General features: G+C 40.6%; 1 long non-coding RNA gene across 1 annotated transcript in view; it reads left to right on the forward strand.

Moving 5' to 3' along the window:
• Positions 1–2,173: 2,173 nt before the first annotated feature.
• The window catches only part of LOC116690619 (uncharacterized), an 18,179-nt gene continuing 7,557 nt past the window's right edge, over positions 2,174–12,795 (forward strand). The window contains exon 1 of the long non-coding RNA XR_004332307.1: positions 2,174–2,184. This is a non-coding gene — a long non-coding RNA (uncharacterized LOC116690619). The remainder of the gene's footprint in view (positions 2,185–12,795) is intronic.

Genomic DNA, 12,795 nt, shown 5'->3' on the forward strand with positions numbered 1-12,795 from the left:
ACACACACAGACAGGCAGAGACCAAACACCCAAGGTTGTCACAGAGTTGTTAGCAGTGAAGGACAACTGGTCTTCCAGTCTCACACCGGGCTGCAGTCCGGCTATGACACCTCAGATTTCTGGTAATGGAGAGGTCGTGGACGAGAGATGACATCCATGACATCCACAGATCAATTTCACCCAAACAAGCAGAAATGAGTTCTGTCACCTGGTTTTTAGACTCAGAAAAATATCTAATTAAGAGGGCACCTAACACAAATCCCTGAGAGACTCCAGTACTGAAGCGACAAGGTTCAGACACAGCTTTTCTTAAAGTTACCCAGGTACATTAATAACTGGTTTCTGTAACTGGTATATATGTATGTATCCCACTTAGAAGTGCTAACCACACCCTTGTTGTTTAGCAATACCTTATTGATGATGGCAGGCAGAGCACAGTCAAGCAGATTATAAAAAAGCACAAAAAGACAATAAACTTAACCTGATTCTAGCACTTTTGAAGTGAGTTTCCCCCAGAAGTCAGAATGCATACTGCACACATATGTACACTGTTAATCATTTTGACAGTGCAGATCTTTGAGAATCCTGCCCTTACCTTTATACCAACACTGCTAGAAGAATTAGGCAAGGGAGACATGGAGCAGGAAATACAACATAAAGACATAAGCAAAATTTCACGGATAGCAATCACTATAAAAGAGACATAAATTCACAAGGTTTAAGTACAAGGTAGATTGTTGTGAGTGTTACAGTAAAGGGTTTGTCAAAGGTAGTGCAACTTATAGGTTTTTAACCTGGAAGGTAGTCAAAGTCCGATGGTGTCTTATATCTTCTGGGATTTTTCTTAAGCTTTGTGGTGCAAAGTCACCAAATTCCAATAACCAAGAAATCAGAGAACACATCTATGATTCTCAAAGAGTGATAGAGTTCAGTTAAAACAAATAAACAGATCTGTTTCCATGTTCATTTTTATAAAATACAGTCAATGAGGGAAAATAAAGACCGGCCCTTTGATCCACTTGACCCATCCAGTCAGATTAAATCTGCATTGAACTACATAAAACAGGCCTGAATCACCTTCCTCAGCAGTTTCCTTTTCACTACTTGAAAGCCAGCCTGAAGAACTGCCACAGCCAGGCTGTGAAAAATTAAATGACTGAGAATGACGCTGAAACTCAACACTGCATCAAAAGATATTGATCGCTAATGAGTAATCAATCCAGATATGCAGTACTGAACGCTAGCTTATAGTGAGATCCGCTTATGGATTTTCCACCGGCTTGTCTTTTTGTTCTGGTTGATAAGGCTGTCACAATGCTACCACTCAATCATTCTGGCTATGCCTCATACACCATCAATACAACGCTGTGCAACAAAAATACCCAGATCAATACTTCCATTCAAATGTAACTGGAAATGCATTTAAAGAGAGGACCTTGAGGTCACGCTGAGACAACAGGAGTTGTTGCAAGAGCTGAAAGAGACAAATAGACTCATATAAAGAGCCACTAAATGCTCAGTAGAATGGCAGTTTCTGGTAAGGACACAGTGCTGAGCTGCTGGATAGTTTCACAGGTGTTAATGGTTCTAGGCCACCGTCAGATAATAGTAATTTGCATGACTACGCGGCACAGACACAACATGATTGTTGATATTGTCAGTCATCTCATGTAAATGTTTCTAATTTTATAACATCCACACTTGTTCACGGCTGAGCTGATTACTAATGATTATTAATGATTATTAATGATTGATCTGAGCGCTGACACAGAGTTTTGGTGATGGTGAATTGATCGGATATACAGTATGGAACACACCAGAATAATATGCGGGCTTTATATGCAAACACATCCATCTTTCAAGGACTTCCACAATCACATAATGTCCAATCAAGTGGATCTGTACACACCAGAGTCATTAGGGGAGCTGTATGTATGAGTATGAGGGCGAGAGAGGAGCGGAGCGAGAGGACATAACAGCACACATAATCCTGCCCTTAAAGAGTCAAAATTAGTTTGGACTGCTTCTATCAGCTCTTAAAGACACATTATATTTCATAAGAATGTTTCCCTCATCCCGCCAATACAATGCTATCACGCTAAAACACACAAACTGCAGTCACAATCACTCACACCAGGTCAAATGGATAGTATTGATTTAAGGCTAGCTGATTAACATGTTTGTGTAATCACTTAATATGGATCCTCTTCACAGGTGTGTGTGTTTGTTTGTGTGTGTGTGTGTGTGGTTGGGATAAAGGTTGTATTTAACTGGAGGATAGTGACAGGCCCTAAGAGCAGTCATTTCTCCCTTTTATAGGCTTTAGTAATAAGACCTCACTGTTTCTGTGCCAGTTGGAGCCGTTAAACAACAACTGCCACTCATACAGACGTGCTCTAAAATTAGGTCTATGAGTTATTTTGATGTTTAGCGGTCTTCACTATATTTCATAAGAGCCACACTGCAAGGACAAAGTCAATACGAGAGCCTCTTTTACAGACAAAGTATCAAAAGCTACATCCAGTCGTAAATAGCATGTCTGCTGATCAATCAATGTTATTTATCAATGTTTTGATGAAATGTCTGCGTTGACTTTATGATCATATGGACTGTTCTTATATAGCGCTTTCCTAGTCTTAACAACTACTCAAAGCGCTTTTACATAGTCCAGGAACCATTCACCATTCACACACATTCATACACTGTGGCCCAGGATGCCAAGGTGCCACCCGCTCATCAGATGAACAAATCGGGGGCAACTCGGGGTTCATTGTCTTGCCCAAGGACACTTCGACATTGACACTGGCAGGGCCAGGCCAGATCAGACTGCCAACCTTCCGATTGGCAGACGACCGCTCTACCACTGAGCCACAGCCGCCCAACACATCACTGAATTCATTTACAGCCTTGCGAGCTACAAATTAAAGTTTGGCGAGCCGCTGGACGCTTACAAGCCGTGCAATGACTAACGCTTGGTTAGGTGGATCAGATTCTGCTTGGGCCATCGCTGAGTTTAAATGGCTTTACTTAATTTTCTCTAATTCCCCAGAAATACAGTACAAGACCATAGGGTGTCTCTGCTGTAACTAACAGGCTCAGCCTGCTGGGTATTTACTGGACATCCTTGTTGCATCTACAGGGTCCTTTATATGAGAGCACAATTAATATATGTACAAATCAACAGAGAATATACACATTCCCTTGTTTTTGGAACATGTTGCCTATTGATCCTATGCAAAGTGGGCCAACAGTGCTTTTTTTTCAAGGAATGGAGAAACAGTCTTTAGTTTTTATCTCTTGTGTTGTCTTGAAAAAAACAACATTTTGGTCTCTTTTTTTCGACATTCTTTTTGTTTTTTTAAGATATTTTTGTCACTTATTCAATGTTTCGGGTGCTTTTTTAATGTTTTTTCCAAAGTTTTTAGATTTTTTTAATGTTGACATTTTCAGCGCTTATTTTGACGGCCCATTTTTAATGATAAAAAAAAAAAAAAAATTAACTGGAAACGGGTCGAATTCGACCCAAGGACAACATGAGGGTTAAATAACCTTAATGTGAGTATAGTATGAATGTACTCCACAAAGAGATACAACAATGCAATCATTTTTTTGACGTTCATCAAATCTTGAATAAAATGTGTTAGCACATTGTGGCTTACCTGTTAACCAATGTTATCAGGGCTCTTCCTCCTCTCCTGACAACACACAGGCCTTTCACCCAGGAGAGCGGGGGTTGTGTCCCGTCCTTGTCCTGCCTGTCCCTGAAACGTACATTTTGTAACCCCACCCATCAACCTTTCCGAAACCTAACCATCCCGTTCTTGTGCCACACGTCAGTTAAAGGTACGCCCCGACCCAAAGTGTCAAAAAGTGACGCCATGAGTAGTGATGGTCAAATGAAGCTTCGTGAACCAGTGTCTTTATTTTCTGAGCCCACTAGATGGCATTCTCTGTTTAACAACTGGTTGAGAATATGCTGAATTGCAATGCCTTAGGCCTTTGTCTTAAAACCCAGAGCACCATCCAGTGGCTCAGAAAATAAAGACACTGTTTCACAAAGCTTCATTTGGCCATCACTATCGCGAACCAACCTCTTTATTTTCTGAGCTCACTGTTTTAAGAAAAAGGTTAAACGAATGGCAATTCAGTGTGCTTTCATCCCTTTGTTTAAAAGAGACTGCCATCTAGTGAGCTCAGAATATAAAGACAGTGATCCGCGAAGCTTCATTTGACCATCACTAGCCAAGATTCCCGACCAAGCGTTTAAATATGACGCCAAAGGGCTGGACGCGAGTCCCTAGAGCTTCAAGTAGTAACGCCAAGAGTCCCAACCAAGTATGTCTAAAGGAGAGATTTTACTATGATCCTTTCTGTTTTTGAACAACTAAATTCACCAAAAATCTAAGGGTTACCTAGAAAAACTAATTACATTAAACCTACCAACTGTGACAGCTGCTCTCTAGACTTATATTGATTTTCACAACAGCACAATACGGCCGGTCAATGCATGACACATTCACAGAGTGCTGCGCTGTTAATCAACAGGTTCTATTCTGCACTATATCATTTACTTTGACCCTGTGCATCAATGGCTGGACTGCTGCAGCGCCTCGCCAGTAAAGCATAAATCCAGCTCCAGTGTGGCGTCATATCTTGTTATCTAACTCAAATCTACTGTAGATGAGTGAATCACCAAGTGACAGAGTGCTCTTATTGTGCCCTTTACGTTCATAGTTCTAGTAAAACTCAGTCTAATAAAAGTCTACCTGTTGTCATAAATGGTGTCAGGCTTCTGGCTTGGACCCAAGTGTGGGAAGGCAAGGAGGGAGCAGCAGTTCAATATAAGGATTTAATGAAAAAACAAAAAGTGACTTACAAACGTGGGAGCAGGTGATGTTCCAAAATACAGGAAAAGAACAGGAAGACGAAAAATACAACTAAACCCAGGATGGAACACTTTGTCACTCCCCCGATGTGAGTCAGGGCAGATGTGAGTCGCACATGCTCAGTTAAACAGTTTACGGCATAACGTGTCATACTGAGATTTGTGAAATCCATGAAATAATAAACATTTGTCATGACAAACACTAAAAATAATAAAAAATAAAAAAGACAATGGTAGTCATTTCAGAAAAATTGAAGCTATCTATGATTGTTTGATTGCTAACGTTAGCTCAAAACGCCACTCAACTGACAGCCTTTGTTGTGTGTGATGCTAACTTGTAGCCAGCAGTGAACCAACTTGGTTAAGTAGGTTAATTTTACTGTGTTGACATTACAGAAGTCTCTCGTTAGCATCTTGTATGCTACTTGTCGCAAAGTGACGCATGCACTCAAATCTGCAATCGACTCACATTGGGGAGTGACACATTTCACAGACAACAAACCAACAACAGACAAAGAAAGCACACAGACTACATCCACATGTAAATGAGGGTGAAACCAAGACAGGTGACACAAGGACCGGGGAACAGGTGAAAGTCATCAGGGCGGGGCAGACAATCGCAAGGGCAGGAAAACAAAAGACAGGAAGTGAAACAAGAGATAACATGGGAGAAACAGGGAGACTACAACATAAAACAGGAAACTAAGCATGAGACATACACAAGGAAAAGACAGAAAACGAGATGTGAAACAACAAGGGACCAGAACAAATAACTAGGAAACAGGAAAAATCTACAACAGAAACCAGCAATCGTGACAAATGGAGGGTTATATAGAGCCTAAGAGAGGCTCCTCTCGTGTTTGTCGGTGCATTACTGAGGCTGTGGAGAGGTTGGCGTCTCCTAGCAGCACACCTCCATCTACTACACCCTCGGCTTATTTTAGGAAGTGCTCAGTCTGGGAACAATTCTCCATTCATTATCATGTAAATGTGACTACTTCTCACCTGTCACAGTCTACATGTAGGCACAGTAATCACAAGATCCACTGAACGGTTTGAACAATAATCCCTCCACATGTTTATTAGTCTTTCTCTTGTGTTTTACAAGAGCCTATAATTGAGTATTAAGTCCTCCCACGACTTTTTCAAGTTTCACTCTTACACAAATTCCCAAACCAACTCACAGTGGATGCAGGTCTTCTGACAGTGATGAGGTCAGTTGTTTTTAGAAGTCACACTGTAAGTTGAATTATGATCCCGCGTGTGTACACTTGATTTCTGTGTCCCAACAGCCTATGATTGGTCAATTTTAACATCACAAATGCTAAAACCCTTTCCAAAGAAATCTGAGACAATGGTACCATTGGTAGGAAAAAGACAATTTCAAAGGCATTTAATGTCTTTCAGTACAGTATGTAAGCTCAATCACAAAAAAGAAAGAAATATGTAAGAGCAATAAGTCTCGATTCTTTTAAAGGTTCAGTTTACCCAAATGGTGTAAAGCTGTATCTACCATTACTGTAATCTATCCATGCAGATAGCTTTGGGCTTGTGTTGGCAGAGTATTTTTGGACAGTTTTCCAAAATGACATCTGAAAAGCCCAAAAAAAGCCCGCTTACTCGGAATAATTCAGGTAACATTTTTCTTCATTAAATAAACAGTTCTACTTAAATCTGTTGGACACCTTGGTCCATAACAATGTTTTTCCAAAACCAATGTCGAGATTTTTATGAAATTTTGTGAAAATAATCATGGCCTTTAGAAGAAGAGTCTGTCATTTGTGACCTTTCGAGACTGTCCTCCCCTGAAAAATGCTCCCACACTAAAATGCCCGCCCAAATTTGCTCTCTCTCTCCCCTTTAAAGGTGAGCTATTGGAACAGTGCAGAACGCTCATAACCAAAATGAAAAAAATGTATTAATTTTCCCTCAGCATTTCCATTTTGTTGCTTTACTGTGTGTAAAAGGAGAGGTGACGTTAAATCAACTGTTTCAGTTAACAGTATCCTTGGTTACTGTCTGCTGGATTTTTCAGAGGCAACGTTAGCAAATAAGGAACACTGTTTATTCATGACAGTAGTAGGTAGTAGTGGGGGTGTAGAGTTGCACATTGTAACAAAATGTGTTTCTGGAACTGGGCATGTGTGAATTGTGCATCAGCTCTGTGTGATATCTGTAAAACGGACTCACAGTAGTAACATTAGGCAAAGACATATTTTATTCTGATCCAAAAAGTATTTGTGCGAGTAAGGACGGAGAAGGGACATGAACATTACATCCTGGAATGTAAAACGTACTGAGCAATGCAAACAAAGCAACTTATTAACTTATATTTTTGTTGTGAGCACAGAACATACAGGCGGCATACAACAGCAGGAATGCAGTTTTCTTAACATTGTCAAACCCTTCTCCTCTTGAACATAGGAGTTGTCTATTTTTAGTTTGAGCTCTGCTAAGGTTAGGATTATAATATCTCATTTAAAAGCCAATAACTCCAACACCAACACTTCCAGGTGAGGTGGGATTCTGAGAAAAGTGTTGGAACAAATCTGTCAGGAAAAGCTGCTCAAACAAAGCACCACAGGAAGTGCACACTCCACACACTATCACGGCTTCACTCACTTCAAGTTCTGTTACATTCAATCAAACATACTGGGTGTATATAAAGTACCACCTTCTACTTCTCCTCCCTACTTCTCCTCCCTTCTTCACGTTGTCCATATGACTGGTATTTACAAATGACTAAATTAGAGAGACAGGGGATACAACATTGTTAAAGAGGTCAGATATTTTGATTGACGTGCTCTGGCTCTTGCGGCTCCACATCAACTGGAGACTGTGCAGTATGTTAATCTCAAATCAAATGTTCTGACATGCTCAGATGACCTTTGAATGTCAGTATCTGACATTTTACAGTCCCACTAACAAACTAGAGAGCCTTCCCACAACAACTCATCAACAATGTCCTCCACTTTTCTTAATTGGCTTGTATTATACCATCCCATGTTAGCTTAAAATGTCTGATCATATCTGGCAGCTAGCTGCACAACAGAGAAACTCTCCAACTACTACTAGCACAGTGGAGCAATCAGGATAAAAAAACACAGTGTCTCCTGGATGCAGATGGCACTGGATTTACATTTAGGTACCGGCATCTGATATCAGTCCTTATAACCCCAAATTAGATTGAAATTGTTTTGGAGCCAGCGCACAATAAGGAGTCAATAACAGAGTTGGACAGGTAGCATCCGAGCCTAATGGGGATTTATGCGGAGATCCAACACAACACTCACAGCATGTCAATTGGCAGCAGATGGATCGGCTTTGCTGGACTGTGAATAGAGCCCCCCCATAACAGGCTGACTGGCTCCTGCTTGGCTGAGCCCCAATGATGCAGCACTATTATGACCAATGAGGCGCGTTGACACTGATTAGAAGGGTTGAGGCCCCTGATGAGGACTTCTAGTGTTGGTTGCATAAAGCTAATTTAAGGAGACGTTTCCTGGTTTTGCATCGTGTGGATGTAACTGAATCGTAAAGATAAGAGATGACGTGTAACTTCCATTTCATACTCAAAGAAAAACTGGCCTCAAGCAATAAGTACAATAGAATATAGAAATGCCTTTACAAATGCACACTACTCTAAAAACAGTTATCTTTGTAAACAGGCCTCTGTCATAATGTGTACAACCCTCTATCTTTCTATTATTTTATATATGTATATAGTTGCTCTCAGGACTGTGCACCACATTTCCCCCCCTCTCATTTTTTTCTTACATTTGATATTTTTACATTTTGTGTATAATGATAAAAGGCAGGATATAAGGAAAATTATATTATTTTCATTTCATAAATAGCTCTTTAAGGGGCTGGGGTGATCCCACTCAGCCCTGCGATACTCCAGCCTCATATTTCACTTCAATTGGACTCTGCTTGACCTATTTCCATAACCCTAAAGTTCAACCCAGTGGAAGGAATGGACTGGGATGGAGGGGTTAACAATGTTGCTGTTGCGGTCAAACTAGGCCGAGCTGAAGGAACGGGAGACAGAATGATGCATATTAAGTGAATTATCTTTGGGCTGAGAGCAACAGTGTCTGTGATCCAGTCAACAGCCGCCCCCTTCATTTGGACTCCCATCTCCATTGAATCTAATATAAATTTACACCATAGCCTTCGAAGTCCAAGCCCTGTCTGTTCTCATTGACATGAGTTGATAATGGGCTCGTAGTTGGAGTTGATTTATGGCCGTGCGGGGCAGATTGCTGTGACAGTATGCCAAAGGTTGTGCTCTGGAATACGGAGGGCTGTAATGAGTGGCCTGTTTGGTGTGTGTGTATGGACTCTAGCCCCGGTCGTGGCTCATAGGTAATGAATTGATATGCAAAATGGGTACTCTCTACGCCTCGGGGCACGAAGACACAATGTGTGGTCGGACGGAAATGAATTTAACAAGATCTAATGTGACTTGGATGCGTCGCTTGCACCGCTGTCTCATGTTTGTGTCTCTATTTTAGTCCCTTTATTTTTTCTACTGTCTTAAATTTGTATTGCTTTACTCAGACTGAGACATTAACAGAGACAGGTTTTAGATCATCATACGTAGGGCCAATACCGTACATCCATCTGTGTGGGGTGGTTTTTAACTGTTAACAAGACACATGAGCAATTTAGAAAAATTGCTGCCAACCACTATAGTCGTGTGAAAACTGGCAGCAGGTATTAATGCAGATGGTCATTGATATTCTAATGGTAATGCTGGAGCTTCATGAGTCTGAGGTGTGCCGTTAAGCAGCATGTGGGATAGCTAATTATACCTCTTACATGTCGACAATCAAGAACACACTCCCCTTGAGCTGCTGTTTTACAGCTAAAGGGAAAACTGATCTCAGATAGTATACAGTAAAACACACACACATGCACACACAAACACACACACACACACACTTAGAGGAGCTGTACATTGTGGTATCAAAAGAAAAGAAAAATTCCCAGATGTATCTGTCATCTTTTTCACAACCCTCAACATTTTTGCACATCCTTGTGGCCTTCATATAATTTTTTTCAAATATGTTATATGTATGCATCATCAACCAAAGCAAATTCCTAGTAAGTGCTACTTTCTGATTCTGAATCATGATCCTGGAGATTGGTTCATTTTCTGATTTATTTTGCAGGTGCTCTCATATTTCATGTCTTGTTTTACTTCCTGCCTTCGTGATTGTCCGCCCCGCCCTGATGACGTGTTTCACCTGGTCCTCGTCAGCCCTCATGGCACCTGGCCCTCGTTGACAGCTCCTTTCCCTTATGTGTATAAAACCCTATTCCCATGGGATCGGTATGACCTGGTGATCTCTATTTTTTTTTGTACTATGGCAACCACACTTTACAACACCATTTATTTAATGCCACTTTACATTCATTCAATACCTTTTGCTCATTGGTTGTTTTTTCTTGTGCTTTTTACTGTTGAAAACTGCTGCTGCTGTAACAAGGGGATTTCCCCAGTGTGGGATGAATAAAGTGTTATATAATTTAATCTAATCTAATCTAGTCATTTGTAATAATTACGGAGATTGTCTGGGATTTTAATCCCATGTGAATTGGCCATGTCTGTAATTTGTCAAATAAAAATTCCCCCGCAAAATGACCTCGCCAAACACTGTGGTCCTGTGAAAATATTAGTCCAGTGCGAATCGACATGTCTGTGATTTGGCCGAGTTGCAAATCGTTTTTTCAAGGTTATTCGTTTCCTGTGCGCGTGATTGGGAATGCCACGCCATTAACCTTGGTCTGGCCCAAAAAGGTATGGAACCCCAACCCAAGTGCAGAGCATGTAAAGTCATAAATATACCAAGTCTGAAAAATATAAATATCTAGATAAAGTGGGGCTCGAATGTTTGGGCACCCAGGTAAAAATTTGTATTAATGTGCATAAAGAAGCCAAGAAAAGATGAAAAAATTTCCCAAAGGCCTCAAATGACAGATTAAACATTTGTATAATATGTCTCAAAAAGTTCGATTTTAGCAAACATTTAGCAAACAAAACCCACCCTGCAGAGTTTAGCATGCACCCCCCCTTTGGAAAGCTGAGACCTGACTGTGTCATGGATTGTTCTCAAGTCATCGTCTGGAAAGACCAGGTGATGTCAATCTTAAGGTTTTAAATGCCCAGACTCATCTGAAGTTTGCAAATGAACATATAGACAAGCCTGATGCATTGTGGGAACAAGTTCTGTGGGCCGATGAGGTTAAAATAGAACTTTTTGGCTGCAATGAGCAAAGCTATGTTTGGAGAAGAAAGGGCCCAGAATTTAATGAAAAGAACCTCTGTCCAACCGTTAAGCATGGGGGGGGGATCAATCATGCTTTGGGGGTGTATTGCAGCCAGTGGCACAGGGAACATTTCACGAGAAGAAGGAAAAATGGATTCAATAAAATTTCACCAAATTTTGGACGCTAACTTGATGCCATCTGTGAAAAAGCTGAAGTTAAAGAGAGGATGGCTTCTACAAATGGATGATGATCCTACACACACTTTAAAATCCACGGTGGATTACATCAAGAGGCATAAACTGAAGGTTTTGCCATGGCCTTCACAATCTCTTGACCTCAACATCATGTAAATCATGTACATCATGTCTTTTGGGATCTTTTGTTACTAAAGCTTGCCTGACTGGTCTCCTGCATTTAAGTCCTCCCTACTTTTTGGAGCGACAGTATCATAAAAAGGCACGTGATGGGCTCTCATGAGACCTGAAACATTTTAATCCAGCATAAAGGTGCTAAGTACTTTCAGAGTTTTGGGGTTTATTTCTGTATCTTAGGAGGCTAAATTGATAGAAGGCTGCCTGCCTAGAATTATAGTAGAAAAAGAATAAGGGGCATAGTTTCAGTCCGACCCTCTCCCCTACAAAATATGTGTAAACCGCCAATTTGGTTTGCCCAATACATTTTGTGACATAATTACAGCGGGGATTCCCTTCACTGGCCCCCGTCAGACCAGCATTTATTACAGTGGCGTTTGAACCTAAATCAATCTATTTCAATAGAAATGCTGCAATCCATGGAGTGACTTTGGGGGGCACAGTAAATCCATGCTGAACATGATGTACAGTTTGACTCTGGTGAACTCTGACATGCAAGTTTGCTCCATTGAGCAATAACCAACTGTCTTGACAGTGCTGACATTTGAGGAAACAGAGAAAAAATAGAGGCAGTTTACAGACCAGCTGTGTTGCACCGTCCACTTTTATTTAACACTACTTTGGCAGAGTATAAACTGCTCTACAAAAGTTATGGTTCGCAGTTATTTTTGAGAACGGAGTTGATAGTACAAACGTCTCTTCGGGTTTTTTTCCCATTTAACGACCAGGCTAGCTACCTTGCTACTTTGCTGTTGGCAAGGCAGCTAGATTGATAGGCTATTGTGGCTGGCTAACGTTAGCATGTTTCTCGCTACCTAGGGTAAGATTACATTTATTTTGTGAATATTTAGTTAACAGGTGACCTTTTTTAAGGTTAGTGAAATAAGTCACATATTTCCATCAATTGTAGCTTCATAGTGTATTCTGTTCTTTGAGTTGACAAGGGACTATCTAACATGTTGGATGTCTAACCCTGTCTCTAATTCAGTAACAGGTCGGCGGGGGGGATATGATGAGATGCTGAAGCATGTTTTGTTGTAAGTCTTGAGTTGTTCTACGTTGGAAGAAGTGTGATTAAAAAGTATATAATACCGGTTACTTGTACTTAATTAAAAGTTCATCAAAGTAATTCGTACTTTTACTCAAGTGGAATATTTTTCAACTCTTTTTACCTTTTACTCTTTTAACAAGTTCCTTATTCAGACTATTGTACAGAGTGACCGTCTGATTGGTTTATAGAAATGGAATCAACTCAGAGCATCC

This window comes from Etheostoma spectabile, chromosome 6, assembly GCF_008692095.1.
Source record: "Etheostoma spectabile isolate EspeVRDwgs_2016 chromosome 6, UIUC_Espe_1.0, whole genome shotgun sequence".
NCBI lineage: Eukaryota > Metazoa > Chordata > Actinopteri > Perciformes > Percidae > Etheostoma > Etheostoma spectabile.